Raw genomic sequence first — 21,958 nt, forward strand, 5'->3', positions numbered from 1 at the left:
TTTTATTAATTTGTTTTTTTGACAATTGTTTAGTTTTTATTTTATGTTCATAAACTTAACTCTGTAATCTAGCTAGACTTGGAAAGAGTAAAGAAAATATGGCACTAACGAACTGCAGCAAGAGCATGAATGTTATAGAACATTCCAAGCAGATGGGGGTGAAGAGGTGGCTCTCCTGAGCTACAGAAGGAGTGGTCTGGTAGTTACGATAAGACAAGTCAAATTTATGAGAGTTGTCCACAGTCAGCAATGGTGACCTTTTTGCTGGTCTTGCCATTCCTGGACCCAAAGCTCTCCATGGTTGTCACAACATCATGCCGTCTTTCACCTGGCCGAGGACCACGTGCTTGCCATCCCACCACTCAGTCTTGGCAGTGCGGATGAAAAACTGGGAACCGTTTGTGTTGGGTCCAGCATTTGCCATGGACAAGATGCCAGGACCCGTGTGCTTCAGGATAAAATTCTCATCATCAAATTTCTCCCCATAGCTGGACTTGCCGCCTGTGCCATTACGGCATGTGAAGTCACCACCCAGGCACATAAATCCTGGAATAATTCTGTGAAAGGAGGAACCTTTATAACCAAATCCTTTCTCCCCAGTGCTCAAACACGAAAGTTTTCTGCCGTCTTTGGAACTTTGTCCGCAAACAGCTCGAAGGTGATGCTGCCCAAGGGATCGCCATCGACGGCGGTGTCCAAGTACACGATGGTGCTCACCATGGCTGCGCTCCAGCGGTTTGGCACGACGGTGTCTGCAAGGTGGCCGAAATACAATTGATATATTGATTTCGTATCATGCAATTTTGATGAACATGTTTATTAATTATAGTGGGGTTTTTTTAGTGCATTACTTAGGATTTCCTTTATACAATATCATGCCATTTGCTAATAGATACCATTTTGTTCTTCCTTTACAATCTAAATGTCTTTTGTTTTATTTCCTTCTTTAATTGTCCTATCTTTAGTTACAATACAAAGTTGAATAGTAGACATCCTTGTCTTGTTCCTGATCTTATGGGAACATTCACTGATTCATGCTGTGATATTTATTATAGTCCTCTTTCTGCTTGTTTTAGGCTTAATTTGCTCTTCTTTGTATTTTCTTTCTTTTTTTTAATTTATTTTTTAATTGATTTTTAGAGAGAGAGAGAGGAAGGGAGAGAGAGAGAGAAATAGAAAAATCGATGAGAGAGAACATTGATTGGCTGCTTCCTGCATGCCCCCACTGGGGATCAGGCCCACAACCTGGGCATGTGCCCTGACTGGGAATCAAACCTGCGGCTTCTTGGTGCATGGGTCGACGCTCAACCACTGAGCCACACCGGCCGAGCTTCTTTGTATTTTCTTAAGTTGGAAACTTAGGTAAGTTATTTTCGATTATTTGCATCCTAATATATGCACTTAATACTAAAAATTTTTCTCTAATCACTGTTTAGCTGCAGCCCACAAATTTTGATATTTCTGTTTTCACTTAGTTTAAAATGTTTTTAAATTTTTCTTTAGCTTTCTCTTTGACATATGTGTTATTTAAAAATGTATTCTTTCATTTTCAAATATTTAGTTTTTCAAGTACTTTTCTAGTGCTGTTTTCTAGTTTAACACTCTTGTTAAATTTTGTTGGCGTCTAAGAATACAGTTTGTGTAATTTATATTATTTTAAATGTGTTAAAGTTTAGTTATAGCCCAGAATATGGTATATCTTAGTGAATATTCCATTTGCACTTGAGAAGCATAAGTATTCTGCTGTTGTCAAGTGAAATGTTCTATAAATATCAGTTACGTCAAGTTGTTGATTGTGCTGCATAGGTTGTGTATATTCTTACTGATTTTCTGCCTACTTGTTCTATCAATCTCAAAGTAAGGAATGTTAAAGTCTCCAACTATAACTGTGTATTTGTGTATTTCTTCTCTCAGATATATTAGGCCTTTGTTTCATGTATCATAAAAGTCTGTTGTTGGGTCAATACACATTTAAGATTCTCATGTCTTTTGGGACAATTGGTTCCTTTATCATTATGTAATGCCCATCTTCATCTCTGATAGCCTTCCTTGTTCTGAAATCTACTTTGGCTGAAATAAATGTAGCTATTCCAGTTTTCTTTAGATTAGTGTTTTCATGGTATCTCTTTCTCCATCTTTTTACTTTTAAAGTGGGTTTAATATGGCACCATATAATCTGTATTTTTCGGATATATCTATATGACTATATATATTATCAAAATATGTAGCTTTCTACATATACAACTGATTTATTTCCTGACATTTTTCCCCAATGAAGTCAATGTCTTTTTCTTCCTGGAAAAAAAATACACACACACACACACACACACACACACACACACACACACACATAAAATCATTGAATTATATGTAATGTGACAGACATTTTTATAAACAGTTTCCTTGGATTTTCTCAGAGTCACAATACTCATTTATTAAAGTCATTTATTTCAGGAACACTTATTTAGTATTGGATATCATGGGCTGAGACATGCTTATGTAGCTAAAGGGACAGAAGAGTCTAGGGGGATAAAACTACTAAACAGAGGAATCTTGAATTTCGGAAAACTTTTTGTAAATCTAGACAGGATTACTTCATCATATGTGGTAATTTTGCCCTAATATAGCAATGATTTGGATTGAGTACAAGAACAGAATTTAGATGAGATCAGGTTCAACATTCTCAATTCACAGATGAGGAATCTGAGACCAAGAGCTACATGGCTCAATTTCCACCTATCAGACCCTATTTTCCTGGCCCTTTGGCAGATTGGAGTAAGTTACATCATTATATGGCTTCTGTGATTGTTTTACCAGTAAGATCCCTCCCAGCAGCTGCTTGTGTTAATGCTTGTGAGTGGCCATGAGCAAGAGAGAGAGAAATTTCTTTCTGTGCTAGGGAATGGGGGCAAGGGGTAGTATAATAATAAAGATGTCACAACCTTGCGGCATGCTTCAGGTGTCTAAGCTCTTTTTCAGCTACTTCTCAACACTCTTGTATTCATTTTCAGATCTTACAATTTTTACTCATGAATTAAAATTTCCAAATTGTATTTCCCAATTCCTAGGTAGACCACTTTTTTGTAAAACCAGCATTCTCTTTGTTCCTGGGCACCTTACCTTCCAGCTAAGAGACTGACTACATACATGACTACAACTTGGCAGGGAACCAGATATTTCAGATCTGCCTTCTCTAGGCAAAGTTATTAACAGAGGCCGAAGAATGTCAGGGTTAGTTTGACTTGGCAAAAAAAATAATAATAATAATAAAAAATTTTTTAAAAGAAGATTGGAATTGTGCAAAGCTCAAATGTCTTTCTACATGTATTTTAAGGTTCAAAATAAGAACTCTTTTTTGGATATTTTGATTTCTTATTCTAATTATTCATGATACCTGTAAATAAAAAATGTCTTTACTTTAGAGAAAACAATCACTAAATATTTGTAGCACTTTTCCTTTCAGATGTTTGAATTGTCAGTTTTATTTCAAGGTGGTTCTTAATTTATCTAAACAGGCTTTTCAGCTTGTGCTATCGCAGGGGCTCCTTATAATATAGGTGGAGTGACAGTGTGAGTATGTCTTTCCATTATTGCAGAAACTCTATTTTTCAAGTGCCTTTCGTAGGGATCTGGGAATTCACTGTAGGTTAACAGGGAGGCTCCCACCATTTAGAATTCTTTTCTCCTAATGAAAGGAGGCTGAACCCTTGAACTCTGTCAGGGACTTAGGCATGTTCCCTGGGCCTAATTTTTATCCTCAGAAAATGGAGGTCAGATACATGTCAAGAATAAAAGAAGGGTCAGATTAGAGTACTTAAAGACTTTGCACATGTCCAGATGACGTTAATGTGTTGACCATGGTGTCTGGAACCTGCTAAGCACTTGGTGAGTAAGTGAACGACCAAATGAATAATGAGTAAAAATGACAGCTAATATCCAGGTAAGCAATTAATTATATGCATGAAAATATCTTTCTTTCAATGGATTTGCCTGGGCTAAACAGAGAATGTTATAATAAAAAAAAAAGTAACATTTCTCCAATGTGCTCCTTTTCCAAGGGACTAAGGCAGTATAATTCGGTAATGCGTTTTCATTAAAAAAGGGATTGTTAGAGATACTAATTAAGGATGATGAGAATTTTATCATTTCTTATACATATTGACTTTGGTTATGACCACTTTACCTGATGATATACCTGTGTAGCTCATAGCCACTTTGTACCCTCATTTATATAGTTCTGATAAACCTGTGAAATGGGGAAAAAAATCATGCCTGTGTTCTATCTTTGTAATTACAACTACCCTGACTTCACAAGCTCAAGGATGCCTAACAAAATGTTCTTTATAGTCTCTTAGTCAGTTTCTGGCTTGGAGCTTCTTTTCTGTTAGGTTGGCAGGAAAGGGGAAGAGAACTTCAAATCTTTGCTAGGATCCCTCCCACACACAGCTGGCCCCTGCGGTTGTGCTGAGGTTCTGGGAACTTCGTACTCGGATCCACGGGCAAGGGAGCAGCTTATCTCTTTCCAGTCATTCTACCCTCGGGATGCTGCCCAGATGTCTCATCTGTTCCCATGGCCTCACCAGGTCCAGGTGGCACCTGGCTCATGCTTGGAACACAGGAACATTTTGGTAAAGTTGCTGGCAGTCCCACTTTTTGAGATGTGCACCCTGCCCCTTCCCCCCTCTGGGATCTGTCTCTGTGGGATTTAGCCACCAACCTGGTGACCTTGTTGGGATGTATTTCTCTCCCCCATTCCAGCCTCCTCTATCCTGTCCTTCAGCCCCCCTCTCCCCCAGCTCCAGGACGATGTCTATCTAGCAGAGGGAAAAGTCTTCTGGACATTTTCCCCCAAGACAGTCTGTGGCTTTTAGTGAAACAAGTGTGAGAAAGAGTTACAGGGAGCGTTTATGTTCTGCTCTGCCACTTGCCATCTCTACAGACAGCTCGTGCTTGAAAGAGAGGAAGGGAAAGAGAAACTGACAAAGAAGAGGGGAAAAACCCAAACAAAAAACAAAATGAAAAAAATCCATAAATATATAATCTCAAAATAACAACACAATCAGATTAGACAAGGTGTGAGTGGAAGCAAATGCTATGGGCACTTCCTATGTTCCTGGCACTCAGCTTAATTCCTTCTGATGTGTTACCTCATTTCATCATCACAGGGCTGTGCATGGAGGTTATCATCTGCTTTTTACCACCAGGAAACTGAGAGTTAGAGACTAAATGACCCGCTCAATATTCAATTTCAAGTCAGGCCACTACATTTCTAAATTCCATAATTTTCTCTATTTCCTCTGTTCTACTGCACAACCCTACAAGAACAATAGTCATTAAAAGCTAGTGAACAAATCAGAAATAGGGAAAGTAGCTATTTAAAATTATATTAGACCAGTTGAAATCGATATGGGGACATTTGGACTGAGAACTAGGGTCTGAAAATTATGGTCTAGATAACATGGACTACACTTCCCTCAGAACACGCGACACGAAGTTGTTCAACCCAAATGCCTGGGGAACTGAGAAACACACAGTGGCGCATTACAGTGGGTCACTACTACTCAGTGATAAGAGAATTACTGATTCCCTTAGCACCATGGATAAAATGCAAATGCCCAGTGATAGGCGAAGACAGCCATACTTACAAAACATAGTGCATTATTTCATTTCTATGACCCTCTGGAGAAGGCTAAGTATAGGGACTGTTTCATATTTTGACTAAAGTAGTGGTTGTGTGACTGTATATCTCAAATATTGCAGAACTATACACTAAATGGGTAAAGAATACTGTATGTACATTATACCTTAATTTTTTAATTGGGGGAAAAACACAAAGTTGTTTAGAATGAGGTGCTTTATTAACCTAATTAGAAATACACTAACTTATGATATTTAGGCAAAATGTAAATGAATAAATAAATAAATAAACAAACAAATAAACTCAGTTCCTTAAGAACTAACTTCCTTTTAATATTGTATATAACTCACAGAGGCCCTAGGGTACCCCAAATACTATTTTTCCTTAACTAAGTAACCATTCTGAAATTAAGATGCTTCTTACAACCAGCGATAAGAGGAAACAGCCAGGTGCATGTAGATCAGTACTTGTTGATGCAGTTACTATCTGCAAATATATAAAATATACAAACCAACCATTGAATAATTAATATTGAACTTTAATTAAACTTAGATTTGTTGGTTGTTACTTCAAATGCCTTCATGTTATTTTGCGCACAGAAGATTGACTGACACCTGGCAGGCAATTCATTTGAAGGCCGAAGAAATTGCCAAATTCTGCATAAACAAGATGTTTCAAAGCTAGGAGATTCGGGGAATCATCGACTTAAGTATTTGAAGAATCATTACTCAAGCACTGAATGTCTGTCTACCTTTGACAAGACTTCAGCCTTTGACTCTCCCTTCCTGCCATGGAGGAGTCTCTGGGCTCGCTCGGTTTCTGGGCTTTGTGTGGTGGCAGCTGGGTCATGGGTGAGAGGAAGACAGCCAGCGTGGCTCGTGCACACTGGGAAAGGCAGAGGGTTTCCTACGGAAAGAGAACGAGATTCAGAAAGCAGGAGGGAAGAGAGAAGCCGGAGAGAACAGCCAGTAGGGGAGAGAGTTTCAGGAGCTGTTTTGTTCATTTCTGTTTGGTGAGGAGCAGAGTGAGTGGAGTGACTGAGAGAGATGGAGAGAAAAGTATTTGAATATGTTCTTCTAAGTGATATAAACAAACGCCTCTTCTGGCATTTTTAAAAGATTGCACTAAAGACTTACATGTCTTTGGATTACTCCTGGACATTAAGATTGGTTTTTCCCTTGCAGGTGACACCAAGATGGGCCATGGAGAATCTCAACTTTTATGAGTAACATATCTGTCAAAAGCTTCAGGCTAACTTTCAAGAAAAGCTGTTTAACTTTCAGTGATATGTAATTTAATGAAGGAAAAATATAAAACTATTAGTTTAGGAAATGCAGAAGAAACGCTAATATTTTTCAATATCCCTCAGAATTATACTGTCAATCATCAAGAGCTAGAGAACCAAATATGAGCACTGGTTATAAGAAATCACTGTCACCATGATGCCAGACTGTCAGCATAGAAAGTGAATCCAAAGATTCTTTCAACAACATATACGAACAAATCTTCAACTCAGACTGCTCGTTACATTGAAGAACAAAGTTAGCCTGTAATTATTTGGATGTATAAATGCTATCATCAGTTATTAAAAGTGTATATTTGCACAATTAATTTGTGGGCCTTTTCATATGGATCAATGGAATAGAACAGAGAACCCAGAAATTAACCCAAGACATTATGTTCTATTAATATTTGACAAAGGTGGCAAGAGCATACAATGGAGAAAAGACAGTCTCTTTAATAAATGGTGTTGGGAAAATTGGACAGCTACATGCAAAAAAAATGAAACTAGATCATCAAGTTACACCATACACAATAATAAACTCAAAATGGATAAAATATTTAAACGTGACTCATGAATCCATTAAAATCCTAGAAGAAAATGTCGGCAGCAAAATCTCAGACATCACACACAGCAAAAGTTTCACTGATACAACACCTAAGGCAAGAGAAACAAAAGAAAAAAAATAACAAATAGGACTACATCAAACTAAAAAGATTCTGCACAGCGAAAAAAACAAGAATCAAAATGGAAAGGGAACCCACTGTATAGGAGAACATAATTGCCAATGACACATCAGATAAGGGGTTAATTTCCAAAATATATAGAGTACTCATACAACAACAAAGGGAAGACAAAGAACCCAATTGAAAAATGAACAGGGGACCTAAATAGATACCTCTGTAAACAGGACATACAAATGGCCAAGAGACATATGAAGAAATGCTCAATGTCACTAATCACCAGAGAGATGCAAATTAAAATGACTATGAGGTATCACTTCACATTTGCCAGATTGGCTGCCATCAACAAATTAGCAAACAAGTGCTGGCGAGCTTGTGAAGAAAAGAGGACTCTAGTACACTGCTGGTGGGAATGCAGACTGGTGTAGCCACTATGGAAAACAATATGGTGTTACCTCAAAATATTAAAAATAGAACTTCCATTTGACCCAGTGATCCCACTTCTAGGAATATACCCTAAGAAGCCTGAAACACCAATCGAAAGAACATGTGAACCCCTGTGTTCATAGCAGCACTATTTACAATTGCTAAGATCTGGAAACAGCCCGTGTCCATCAACAGATGAGTGGATAAAAAGCTGTGGTACATATACACAATGGAATACTATGTAGCTATAAGAAAGAATCTCTTATACTTTGAGACTACATGGAGGGACCTGGAGAGTATTATGTCAAGCGAAATAAACCAGTCAGAGAAAGACAAGTAAGTATCACATGATCTCACTTATTTGTGGAATATGATAAACAAAATAGACCCACAGACATAGAAGTAGGGTTCAGACTGACAAACCTCAGAGGAGTGGGGCAGGGGGAAGGGAAGAGATAACCCAAAAACATATGTATATAAGCATAACCAATTGACATAGACAACAATGCTGTGGGGGTGGGAGGCAGGATCGGGAGGAGGTTTTCTGGGGGGGAAAAGGAGAAACATCTGTAACAAAAATAAATTAATAAAACAAATGTGGGGGGGAGGCTTTTTCCTCCTGAAAAGCTACTATTATATCTATGATGCACCACACAGGTAAGATATCTTAGAATCATGTTCTAAATATTCCAAAAGTAATTTTCCAGATACCATATTTTTCTTCCAAGAGATTCATAAAGCTATTGACTAGTGTATTTCTTTGTTCCCATCCTTATTTTCCAATATTGTTCTCATGACCTCCAAATATCCTGAACTGTTCTGATTTTGTATTTGACTAGGACCCCTACATAATGCAATACACACACACACACACACACACACACACACACACACTTTCTTTCAGCCATTTGCCCTAGTTTTATGTGCTTTACTGGATGTGGGGAGGTAAGGGAGCTGATAGTGGAGAAAAAGATGTGAGAGGAAGAAGAAGGGTAGAAGAATGTCGACGGGTGTGCCCCGCTTCCCCCACAGTATGGCCCTAAATACCTGCCCTCAAGCACAGCATGTGTGAAACAGGAGGGTGTCCAGTGGACTAACAATGCTGGTTGGCTCTTTTCCTTTCCGTCCATACCCACAGGGTTTGGCAGGCCTGTAGTTTAGGGTCCTGCTTTCTTCTCTATCTCTATGGTTTGTGAAGGATCCACAACTAATCACAGAGCAGGACCTCCTCCAAAATTTGGAGATATCTACCCCCTACCCCAGTGTCTGCTGACATTTCAACTGTCAGACCAGGGGTGTGGGAAGGTATGGACATTTTTTAATATGCTCAACAGTGCCTTGGGAAATTCTCTTATGCAGGAAGACTGTTTCTAAGTTGTGAGTACACTTGGTTTATAGGTGCCTTTGACATGCTCCTTGCACTCTTGCTTGATCAGACTCATTTATATTTGAAAGGAGCAATCCTGATTAAAATAGCTCTATAATTTATTACTTTTCCTGAACTCTGGTCTCTGTTTCCTTGAATATTAACAGTTCAGCAGTGTTTAATTACTTGTAAATAGACAGAGGTTAATTACTTCAATGCAGGAAAATCAAGACTAAAGGAAGATCTCAAAAGCCTGACTTTCCAGGTAAGGCACGTGTCATGTGTTCTACTTGTTATCAATGGGAGATCAACGAAAGAGACCAAAGACTGACTGTGACCTTGAGTGGAAGGATTCCATCCATCATTTATCATTTACTCATTCTGACTGGGTGGCAGATCAACGAAGTCATGGTTCAAATGCAGCCTATGTTCTGGTGTAGGAATAATGCATGGTCAAAGTCAGACAGTGCCTTATTCAGAGCATGCTTCCCTCTAAACTTCTCTGAGCTCATTTCTCGAGAAATTTCATTCATTGTCTTTTCTCAGTTGCTCATTATTTTTCTTTATAAATGAATTGGCTAAGTGACATGAATTACAGATACATAATATTTCTAAACCTCCCAAACCTTAGTTCTGATAAACATAAGCATTGGCTTTGAACAGAGGAAGTCACAATGGTACACTGAAGTTGTTATAGCGACAGTGAGAACACTTTGATATTCAGGAACCATGTTTTTTTCCAGAGTAAATGATACAATTAATGCTTCATACTGTATTGTTTACAGACTTACTTGTGACTCATAGCTCTTCACATGTCAGTCTCAAACAGATGGAAGGCTTAAACAATAATTCAAATATTGGTAGACGGAGCTGCTTTTAAAAATCTTGACAGGCTATTATACATGATAGATTTACACATCTTTTTTATTATAGGAAAACTTCAAAAACTGCATTGAAAATAATAAAACTTTTTTCATTTCTTCAGAGGACAGCTAAAATGTGTTCATCTAGGTATTTCCACACAGAGCCAAGAAGACCACAGACTAGTAGATCAACATAGCCCACATGGGCAATGAAGCCAAGTGGGCTGGATTTGAGTCCTGGTTCTGCTGCTACAGCTGGGTGACCTGAGGCAAGTACTTCTTCTCACACTGTCTCAGTTTTCCCATCTGTAAAATGGAGATAGTAAAGTATCTATTTCGTGGAGTTATTGTGAAGGGTAAAGTAGTTCGTGTACATTGCATAAAGGGTTTTTCCAGACAAAGCATTACACACATGCTTCTTTTTATGTCTGGTTCAGGCATTTGCATTTGAGCAGCATTTGGTTTCAGCAAGATGAGGATATTCTTTACTCATTATTTTCTTAAAATTCTCTGTGAAACAAAGAAATGAAATATAAGCCTGGTTGGTTTGGCTCAGCGGTTAGAGCATCGGCCTGCAGTCCAGAGAGACCAGGGTTCGGTTCCCGCTAAGGGCGCGTACCTCGGTTGCAGTTTGTCCCCGGCCCTGGTTGGTCGTGAGGGTGGCAGCCACTCGATGTGTCCCTTTCACGTCGATGTTTCTCTCTCTCTCTCTTCCTCTCCCTCCCACTCTATCTGTACAAAAAAAAAAAAAAAAATGGATAAGTGTCCTCCGGTGAGGATAAAAAAAAAAAGAAACGAAATATATGGAAATATCTGTTTTATCTAGATTTTCTTCAGTGCCTTCAGTGTTCCTGTCAGTTCTTGCTTGCAAGAGCAAACTGATAGGAAGCAGCATGGCATTGTGGGAGGAAGAAGGCCTTTGGAGTCAGACAAACCTGGTTCAAATCTAAGCTTTGCCACAGACAGTGGCCTAACCACTTCTACTGTCTGAAAATTGGGGCAATGATACTTACCTCTTATGGTTGTAAGATTAAATGGGATGTATGCACTTAGCACATTTTAAAGATCAACAGATGTTGGTTCCATCTGTGTAAATAGTCATACAAAATTCCTTGAGCAAAAGTAGCCAAATTTGGCTCTTACCAGTTTTTCTCAGTGGTTAGAGCATTGGCCCATGGACCAAAGAGTTGCCGGTTCAATTCTGGTCAAGGGCATGTACCTCGGTTTTGGTTTGGTCCCCAGCCCCTGTCCAGGTCGTGCGGGAAGCAACCAGTCAATGTGTCTCTCTCACATCAATGTTTCTCCCTCTCTCCCTCCCACTTTGTCTGAAAATAAGTGGAAAAATATCCTCTGGCAAGGATTGTTTTTAAAAAAGTAGTCAAACTTCTGACCTACATAGGCCTGCCTGTTCCTCACATCCCACCTCACCCCCTGAGAACCTCACAAGTTGCTATAAACACGTGGCCAATTCCCGCAGATGAGACATGTAACAGGCTGACCTACAGCCTACACAGTCCGTTGGTGTAAAAAGCTCTCTTCAAAGAGAGATGATGGTTTCGGCTTGGCCAATCAGCACCTGTTTCCAAAAAATTTGAAATAAGATTTATAGAGAAAATGAGCAGGAACCAAAGAGCCACAGATATTGACATGATGAGGAGGCAGATTCTGTGAACTGGCACCAACTGGGAGACAAGGAGAGATTTCGGGAAGGGAGGGGGAGTTGTTTAGGCTGACAGCGCGAGGACCAGGACGAACAAAGCCCAGAGAGCCAAACCATCCTGGTGGCAGAGGCTCTGGCAACTCCTGCCGCTGAGGGCGCCCCGGAGCCCCTGTGAACTCCCATCAGTTTATCTCCCCGAGGCTGACTCCCACACTTCCTGCTCCCCGAGGCTAAGGGTTTTCTCTCTCCCTGGGTTCCAAGGAGGCCTGGCCTCAAGATGGAGGTTCTTGTACCCATGTCTACTTCCGCTCGTAGGATAAACTCCCATTTTTACTTGACTCCCTTAAGTAAGCCCCTGTTCCTCTTTCTTCTCAAATTAATACTGGGCCAAGGAAAAGAACGTGTCTGAGACCAAGGGAAAGTGTGGAGGGCCACGTGGCCTGTGGAACTGGCCTGTTTAATTCCAGGCCACTGCCGGGCTAGCCTTTCTGTATAGAGGCCATAGAAACTGGCTGTCAAAGCGTGAGTTTTACATGTCAGACACCTGCAGTCACTAACTCACTGTCCTTATAATCTTCCATTTTTGTGCCCTTGGACAGTGGGCAGTGTATAGAGAGGTTAAGAGCATGGCTCTGGTGTCAGATTAGTTTGGTTTAAATTCTGCCTCTACCACTTACAAATTGGACTACATTCTTATCTCTCTATTCCTCTGTTTCATTACCATCATCATCATTATCATGCTTAAAAATTGCTGCTAGATAGCGTATCAGCCTTCTACCCAAACAATCATTTGTTACATTGTTTTCTTACTTACATTTCTCTTATTAGACTCTTAGCTCTTTGAGACCAAATGGGAAATACTTTTTTTAATTTTCTTATTTAACTTATAGTAGGTGCTCAATAAATATATATCCTTTTCTAAAACAATCTTCTTGTAAAACTTTCATCCTGCTAAAGTTTGTTCTCTGAATTCTATCAAAATTTCTAAATCTCTCTTTAACTCTTTTTCCACATATGGACATAGACTTGTAGTACATACAGTGCTTGCTTTACTTATTCATTTATTTTATTAATTGGTCTGTTATTTAATTAGCTTCAGCTCAAGAACTTCCAGGGTCTTTAAAGCCCACTTTTACTTAATAGGTTTGCTCCTTCTTCTTACATACTTTTTTGCCCTACTTTTACTCTAAAGTAATTATTGTGCTTATAATTCTGAGTGCCTTTTTGCCTAGGTCTAACTGCTTCTAAAATTTAGTAAGGTCATTTCGAATTTCAATTCCATCTGTTAGGGAGTATACTTTCTCTCCAGGTAACTAAGTCAGCTAAATCAATGTTTCCTATTCTTCAAACAGGTTATTAACAAAAGTTAAAACATATAGTTTCTTACCTGCTTTACAAATATAAGATCGTATTCTCCAAAGCTATCAGATGATGCATAGTTATGTGAAGAGCCAAGTTTAATGAGAGTACAATTGTTTGGTAGAAAATATTTTTATGCAAAAAAAACTTTTGACTGTTTGAAAAAAAATGTTTAAATAAATCTTTAATTGCTCAGTGCCCTCTAACTCAACATTTCAGTTTATTAAATCAAGAGTTAGTTTCATGACATGTTTGTTGTTGTTTAAAATTCTACCTGAGCCTGCCCCACATCTGAGTTTATCCTGTAGATACAGAGTGTCCTATATGTTGGTGTAAATAAAAAATTGGCAATTAAGAATGCACCCTGATTTTAGTACAGTTTAGATGGTAACTCTTATAGGCTGGGTAAGAACTGTTTATATAGGTTTTCAGCAATAATTGGTAGAGTCTTGATATTAATTAGGTGGCACTCTGATGCTAAAGTATGTTACTCTAAAGAAAAAGATGAACCAGCAGATTAAATTCTTTAATTGTTTCATTTGATGAAAGTAATAAATCTAAATAATGTGTTTGCAGGTGAAAGAAAATCATTCTTGAGTTTTATCTTGAAAAAATACATCCTTATTGTGAATTCAAGATAGCTTCTTAAGTCAAGTTGTGCTCCAAACACGTTGCCATACTTAGAAAATGTGTTCGCTGTTCTTGGTGTTCACCAGGCAGTACATGCCACCTCGTAGGTCACAGAAAGGGACCTGGACTCTTCCCCATGGCGGACAGGGTTCCTGTCCAGTGCTCAGCAGGCCATTGCAGCCAGACAGACCTACAGCCGTTTGTTTATATGATCATCGCCTGGAACTTTAAAAAGAATCATGACAACGGTAAAGATTTACAGTCATAGTTACAGTTTAGGCTGAATTGTAGTGGATTAATTTGCTTCCTAGAAGAAAGTCTCTTATGGAGACATGAAGACTTTTGTAAGCAAAGACAGAAGAGGTCTCCTGGGGATTTCAGCCTGATGTTTTGTTTTGCCCAATTGGGGCTTTTCCTTAAGTTGTAAATTCCAGCTTTCTAATGTCAGATCCCTCCTTTGCTGAGCTTCAGGCATTTCTGGAATTACTCAGCAAGGGGACCTTGACAATTCCCTGCCCTGTTCTTAGGTCTTAGAGCTGATTTACGGCTGGAGACGTTTCTCTAAGTGGTAGATGAAATTGGTGAAATGTTATCCGTTTATTAAAGTGGGTTCAGGAGTTCCTCCTACTGACCAGTGGGCATTGTCTTAAAGAAAGAAAAGAAAAGAAATCAGCCCTGGATGCATCAACTTATTGCTATTTTGTGAGTTTTATATCAGCAAAACAAATCACCCATGTAGAAACTATTTAAGGGTAGATTCTGAAGAGTAATACTGGTGATGTTATGGCAAATTTTAAATCTGGTATTTCAGGTTGATAGCATAAAAGCAGTTTCAGAAATGGCTGCTCTTTTTAATGTAAACTCACAAATTCAATATTTCTTCAACCAACATTTAAAAAAAATAATAATTAGAGAGAGAGAGAGACAGACACATCAATTTTATTGTTTCATTTATTCACTGGTTGCTTCCTGTATGTGCCCTGACCAGGGATCAAACCCACAACCTTGGCTTACTGGGACAATGCTCTAACCAACTAAGCTACCTGGCCAGGGCCTAACCAACATTTATTGAGATGTTCAGGTACATCTCCAGGTACTGAGAACACAGCAGAGAATAAGGCAGACAAACTCTCTGTTTTGTAACTTACTGGGGACAGACATCAAATTATAACAAATAAACGTACAGCCCAAAGGCAGGTCATGTTTGCGGCTCTGAAGAAAAACACATTGCAGGAGGAGTATAGAGAATTGGGAGTCATGGTCGTTTTAGGTATGTGTGAGTTTTACACTGTTGCCTTAACAAATTACCACAAATTCAGTGGTTTCAAATAACAGCCATTTATTATCTCACAGCTCTGTGAATTAGAAGTCCTACCCTCTCCAAAGCGGGCCACCACAGGCTCAGGGGAGGGTCCTTGTCCGTGCCTTTCCAGATTCCACAGCTTTCTTATTTTCCCTCGCTCATAATTCCCTTCGTCCGTCTTCAAAGCCCGCAACATCGCACCGCTCTGCCCCTTAGTTAGTCGTCACATCTCTCTCTGACCTCACCCGGGAAAGGTTTTCCTGTTCTGAGAGCTCATGTGATTAGATTGAGCCCACCCAGAGAATCCAGGACCACCTCTTCATTTTCAGGTCAGTTAATGAGCAATGCTAATCCCATTTTCAGCCTTAATTCCCTTTGCCACAGTAGGAAATATATTCATATCTATTTAGATGCTCAAATCACGTCAGATTTGGTTAGTGGGAACCTTTCCAAGCCAGACCCGTGTCCTTCTGACAGGTACCCACCAGAATTTGAGCACTTCTTACTTCTGGCAGAATAAGATGATCCAGTCCCATTTGGGCCTTTCTGGCTTCAGCCCAAGAATCTATCAGCCATTTCTTCAAGAATTCCTGGTTCCTTTTATTGAAAAGTGGGTACGTAGCTGCTAGGTATGCTCATTGTTTTTGAGATCTGGATATCTTTTCAAGGTAAAGTCTGAAGGTGTAAATAAAAAAGGGGATCAAGACTGAGTCCAAGGTTTCTGACCTGAGCTAATGGGAGGCTGGAGTTACCATAACCTGAGATGGGGAAGACTAAGGAGGAGCAGGTTTGGAGGGACCATCCAGAACTCAGTCCGGCCATGGTAAACTGAGCTGCCAATGAGACATTCTAGTGGAGATAGCAAATAGGCAGTTAGATATCTGGGTCTATAGTTCTGGAGAGAATCTTGAACTGGGGATAAAACTTGGGAGTCATCAATATAGATGGTATTTAAATTCACAGAAGGGATAAGTTATCAAAGAAATAAACGTAAATAATGAAGGGAAGTAGCCAAGATCTGTTTCGTGGGGCATATCAGCATGAGAGGTCAGGAAGAAGAAGAACAAATAACAAAGGAGACTCTGAAGGAGTGAATCCTGAGATAGATGGAAAAACAGATGAACGTGTGTTCCAGAAGGCAAGTGGGGGGGGGGGAGCATTAAGGAGGAGAGAGGCGATCAACATGTCAAATGCTGCTGTGAAGCCCAGTAAGGTGAGGACTGAGAATCGACCAGTACTGGGGAGGCAGAGGCAGTTAGCCCGATTGGAGGGAATTTAAGTGAGAATAGGTAATGTGGGATTAAACAGCTCATATGTAGACACATTAGTGTAAGGGGCCTACTGCAAAAAGGAGCTAAGGAATGGTATAGTAACATCTGGAGAAATGAGGTAATAAAAATGTGTTTTTTTTTTCAATAAAATTGAAGAAATACTATGTTGATGGAAGTGATGGATTGAGTAGGGAATGGAAAATTGATCAATGGCAGCAGGTGAGATGGGTAGAATCTATTTCTTTGACATTTCCAGCCTCTAGAGATCCCATGTTCTGGCTCCTTTGTTCCATTTTTAATACCAGTAATAGGTGAGTCTTCACATCTGTCTGGCATCTCTCCCCATCGCCTTCTCTCTCACATTGCTCTCAGGAAAGACCTCCAAATTAAAGGATTCTTATGATGAGATTGGACTCACCCAGATAATTTAGGAGACTCTCCTCAACTCAAGGTATTTAACCTTGATCATATACACAAAATCCTTTTTGACACGTAAAGTAACATTTTCATAGGTTCTGAAGATTAGAACTTGGACATCTCTCTAGGGTCATTATTCTACCAACCACAACATCCCAGAGAATCGAAAATCCTTGAAATAGATGTTTGTTTAGCTGGTTCTGTTTATCCCTTTAACCACCTTAGCTCATTTTATAATTATGCAGACTGGGGTTAACTTCTTGTGATTCTCATGAATTCTCGATGAGTGGGGCTCAACTCTATGTGCAGCTGTAGATGGGCCTCATGGATCTGCCCTTTGGCTGATGCTAATTAGCTCTGCATTCACTCAGCTATCAGTGGAAGAGAAGACAGATACTAGTCCCAGATTTAAATCCTCCTCTTCTCCTGCAAATAATGTTTTCCAGGTTTCCTTGCATCCGGCTTGTTGTTAAGTCACATCGGTAGGGGCCTGGTAGGAGGTGCGACAGCAGGAAGAAGGAAGCAGTTCTCCCTTTTATTTCTGCCTCGTGGGGTGGTGTCCCGCAGCCTGCAGTCCCAGCAGCCCTGGGCAGCCCTCTCCATGTTTCTAGCTTCCACAGAGGCCTGGCTTCTGGATTCTAGTGGGACCCCCTCCTCTCTAGGGGTGCTTGTGGCTTACCGCTGTTGTTAATCTCGGGACTGCCTCCATTCCCTATTTGGCTTCTTTGTTTTCCATCACTGTATAATCCATTCTCTGTATCAAATTTCCTCTATTGGAAATATCTACAATACGTTCTCTTTTCCAGACTAAACTGTCACTGATAGAATGGGAAATAAAGCTATGCTGATTTCAATCTTGCCTTTATAAATATAATCTTCCTTATTAAGCTGAAAGGGACTCTTTTACTTAAAACATAAAAAACGTCTGACAGAAAATCCATTCCACGTGTTTAGAGGTATATTTAAGAAACTTAGCGCCCTCGAGGCATTTCTGACCTGAAATCTGTGGCTTGATGTTTACTCACTGAGACTGATGTCATAGGGGGAGTTCTACTGGTCCCCGAGAAAGGAATTTCAGGAAGCTACTCTTCGAACTGCTAGGGATTAGATTTCTGAGTGATGAGCCGGGTGGTGTTGGTGTAGCAGAGGACAAGACCATGTCCCACTGCCCGTGCCAATCAAGGACACTCAATCATGGCTTTGAGGCACAAAGGACAGGATAAAGAGAGTTCCATATGTCTAAGAAGTGCTTTCCTCCACTGAAGCAAAGGGAAAACGAGGGCAAGAAAGCAATCTGGGCTGGTGGGTGGCTGTGGCGCTCATTTCTTTAAAAACACAAAATATAGACACACAGTGGAAAAGGGATGAAGGGAAGCCTGCTCTCCCCTGAATAGTAAGGCTATTAGCAAGGGGAAAAGATTAAGAGAAAATTTGCATACGTGATTATTAGGATGGAAAAGGATGACTCTCACTGCAGTTCTTGACACCACTGTGTGCCTTTCTGAGGCTGAGATAATGTACATAAAGCAGAGGCCCCACCATCTGACTAATTAACTCGGCAGCAGGGAGGGAATGGATGAAAGGATAATTAATAGGTCAGAGACCCAATGCTGTGTTATGATTATTTGAATAATATTATGATAATTTGAATAATGTACAAGAGTTTGTGAAAATCGGTTGCTGGCTAGGACTCCAGCTGACAAAACATTTGAATCATGCTCATTTTATCCCTCCTGGGTAGCTTTCCTTTCTTCCTGAAAGTACTGAGCATATGTCTGAATATAGGGGGTATGGTTGGGGGGCAGAAAGTAATGGGTGGGAAACGAATGTAAAAAAAAAAAAAATACAGTTTTAAATGTCCATAGCAGAATTATACTGTTTTAATGTCCACAGCAGAATTCTTCCATTTCTACTCTCATTGAAGTGACCTTAACTGGCAAGCCCAGTTGCAGGCAGAGATAAGAGACACTTCAATGTTCCAGTTTGCAGAGACTGTTCAGTGAAATGAAAACCCCTCGGCTTATTTCCTGTTTTTTTTTGTTTTGTTTTGTTTTCTTTTTTTCAATGAATTACTTAATTAGATCAAGACTGTGGTTGATGGATTTCCGTATTTATTTAGAAAAGTAAAACTAGCCCTGACTGGTTTTGCGCAGTGGTTAGAGTATCGGCCCGAGGACCGAAGGGTCACTGGTTTGATTACCAGTCATGGACACATACCTGGGTTGCATGTTTGATGGCTGGCCCCAGTCAGGGTTGTGCAGGAGGCAACCAGTCAATGTATCTCTCTCACATTGATCTTTCTCTTTCTCTCTATCTACTCTAGCTCCCTTCTACTCTATCTAAAAAAAATCAATGGGAAAATATCCTTGGGTGAGGATTAACAAAAAAAGAAAGAGAAAAACAAGACTAAAGAATCATTTTTACTTTAAACAAATAGGGGTTTTAAACCAAGACATTTACTTAGAATTTATTAAACACACTGAATGTTGAATGGACCCTACACAAACATTTCTTTTGAAAGTCTTGTAAATTATGAACTGATGTGCAGTATTTATAATATTGTGAACTTGACATTCATGTCATCCCATATCATTGATCATTACAGTGACTTGTTTTCCTCGTTAGCTCCTTTAACTAAGAAGATGGACTTCACTGTCAACAGCCAAGCAGCAATCTAGAACACCGCCTGAGGGTGTTTAGTACAACTAATAAAAAGGCCGACCTGCTTTCTGCTGCATGAGTTTATTTCCTGCAGGAGTTCTGTGTGAGTTTTATTACTTATATGAAAAGAGTAGCTTCCTTCCACCTTCTTATTAATCCAGGGATTTTCACCTGAGGGCAATTTTGCCTCGATGGGGCACATCTGGCAATGTCTGGAGACAGCTTTGATTGTCAGGACGTGGGGGAGCTACTGGTATCTAGGGAGTATGACCAGGGATTCTGCTGAACATCCTACAGTGGACTGGACAGCCCCCACGGGGGAGAATTATCTAACCCCAGATGCCAACACTGGTGAGGTTGATGAGTTACATTAATCCAGGTGTGGCCATGGGTGAATGCACGAACGGAAATGATGCTGCCTTGAGATCCTCCTTAAATTTACTGTAAGCCTTTGTTCTCCACTTCTAAGATTATGTGTCAAAAGATAGGGGAAATGGGGCACCCCATTGCATATGACTGAATTACTTTTTATGCTATCATTTTAGGTATATTTGTTATATGGCTATAATTTGGTTATTAAGGATTAATATTAATAAATGATTAAATGCAAGTAATTCTCAGTTCCAAGAAGTTATATATGAACCAAGGTCAGAGGAAACCGGAAGAAGAAAGAGTATATTTTTCTGAAGGGCTGTTCAGATCAGCTGTGGCCTTAGAGGAGCTATAAGGCTATTGATCGAAGACTATCCTTTCAGGGATCATTTCTATGGTTTGTTATAAGGCTATTGATAATTGATAAACTTTTCCCGCACCCTGGTGTAATGGAGCTGTGAGTATCAAGGAAGCTGAGCACGACTTCAGAACGGAGCTGGAGTCCGTATCTTCAAAGGATACAATCTAGATGCCCACTTGCTAAGGATTGCGATCTCATTTATTCTCACTGGTTATTTTAAAGAGTTTTCATTAAAGGTTTCGTTGAGACTGTACCACATATTACTTATTATGACTAATAGGTAAATTAAAGGGACAGGGTTATTCCTGAAATAGAGCCACAAACAAGGACGACAGGTTCTCAGGAGATAGTATTGATAGGAAAGAACGCACTATTTGGTATTTAACAATGCTTATCACAAATCTGATTAAGAATTTGATTTGCATTTTGGAAGTAGTGATCAGGTTTTCAACTAGTTTAGAATTTCAGTTTTCCAGCTTAAGTATTCTCTCCTTCATTTTACTTTCTAAACAAAACATCATTAATGCTTAGGTTGCCAAGCAGCCCACAAATGTACCTGTATCCAAAGCCCAATTTCTGTAAATAAACAGGAAAGAAACTGGAAAAAGTGTCATTGTTATGTAGTTAATTACTTGATATAGGATAAGAAGTTATATATATTTTGTAATTAGAATGTAATTCTCGAACTACAAACCTACGTAGTTATGTATTATTATGCAACACTTGAGCTACAAATGTATGTAGTTATATAGGTATAATTGAGAAATAACAAGAGTTAGTCAGATGCAGATACTTTCATCAATTACATATAGTGAGAGTGTGGTGAAAAGATATATACATCTCTATGTTCATTGCAACATTATTTACAATAGTGAAGACATGGAAGCAACTCAGGTATGCATCAATAGATGAGTGGATAAAGAAGATACTACTCCAATAATAAAAAAAAGGAATGAAATCTTACCATTTGCAGCAGTATCGAAGGACCCAGAGGGTATTATGCTAAGTGAAATAAGTCAGACAGAGAAAGATAAATACCATATGATTTCACTTATACATGGAATTTAAAAAACAAAATAAATGAACAAATGAAACAGACTCATAGATACAGAGAATAAGCTGAGGGGTGCCAGATGGGAGGGGGTTGGGGGACAGGGGAAAAAGGTGAAGGGTTTAAGAAGTACAAATTGGTACTTACAGAATAGTCATGGGGATGTAAAGTACAGCATAGGGAATAGAGTCAATAATATTGTAATAACTATGTATGGTGCCAATGGGAACTAGAATTATCAGAGGGATCACTTTGTAAATTATATAATTGTCTAACCACTATGCTATACACCTGAAACTGATATATAAAATAATATTGTCAACTGTAACTGAAAATAAAATTTTAAAAGAATGTGGAATAATACAGTTTCCCCTCCTTTCTTTTTCTTGTTAAGCCTTGTATTGTAAATGTATGTTTTTCACCTTTGTGTTCTTAACATAAAGAAAAATTGAATGAAGTCTTTCTATAATACAAAAACAGAGTGGGAGGGAGAAAGAGGAAGAGAGAGAGAGAGAAAGAGAGAGGGAGAGAGAGAGAGAGTGAAACATTGACATGAAAGGGGCACATCTAGTGGCTGCCTCCTACAGGACCCAACCAGGGCCGGGGACAAACTGC

At 39.4% G+C, this 21,958-nt stretch overlaps 1 pseudogene; it reads right to left on the reverse strand.

Annotated features, from left to right (window-relative positions):
* Positions 1–220: 220 nt before the first annotated feature.
* LOC118625618 lies at positions 221–720 on the reverse strand (annotated as a pseudogene).
* Between the last annotated feature and the right edge of the window lie 21,238 nt (positions 721–21,958).

The sequence above is a fragment of the Molossus molossus genome, unplaced genomic scaffold (genome assembly GCF_014108415.1).
Source record: "Molossus molossus isolate mMolMol1 unplaced genomic scaffold, mMolMol1.p scaffold_m16_p_11, whole genome shotgun sequence".
Lineage (NCBI taxonomy): Eukaryota > Metazoa > Chordata > Mammalia > Chiroptera > Molossidae > Molossus > Molossus molossus.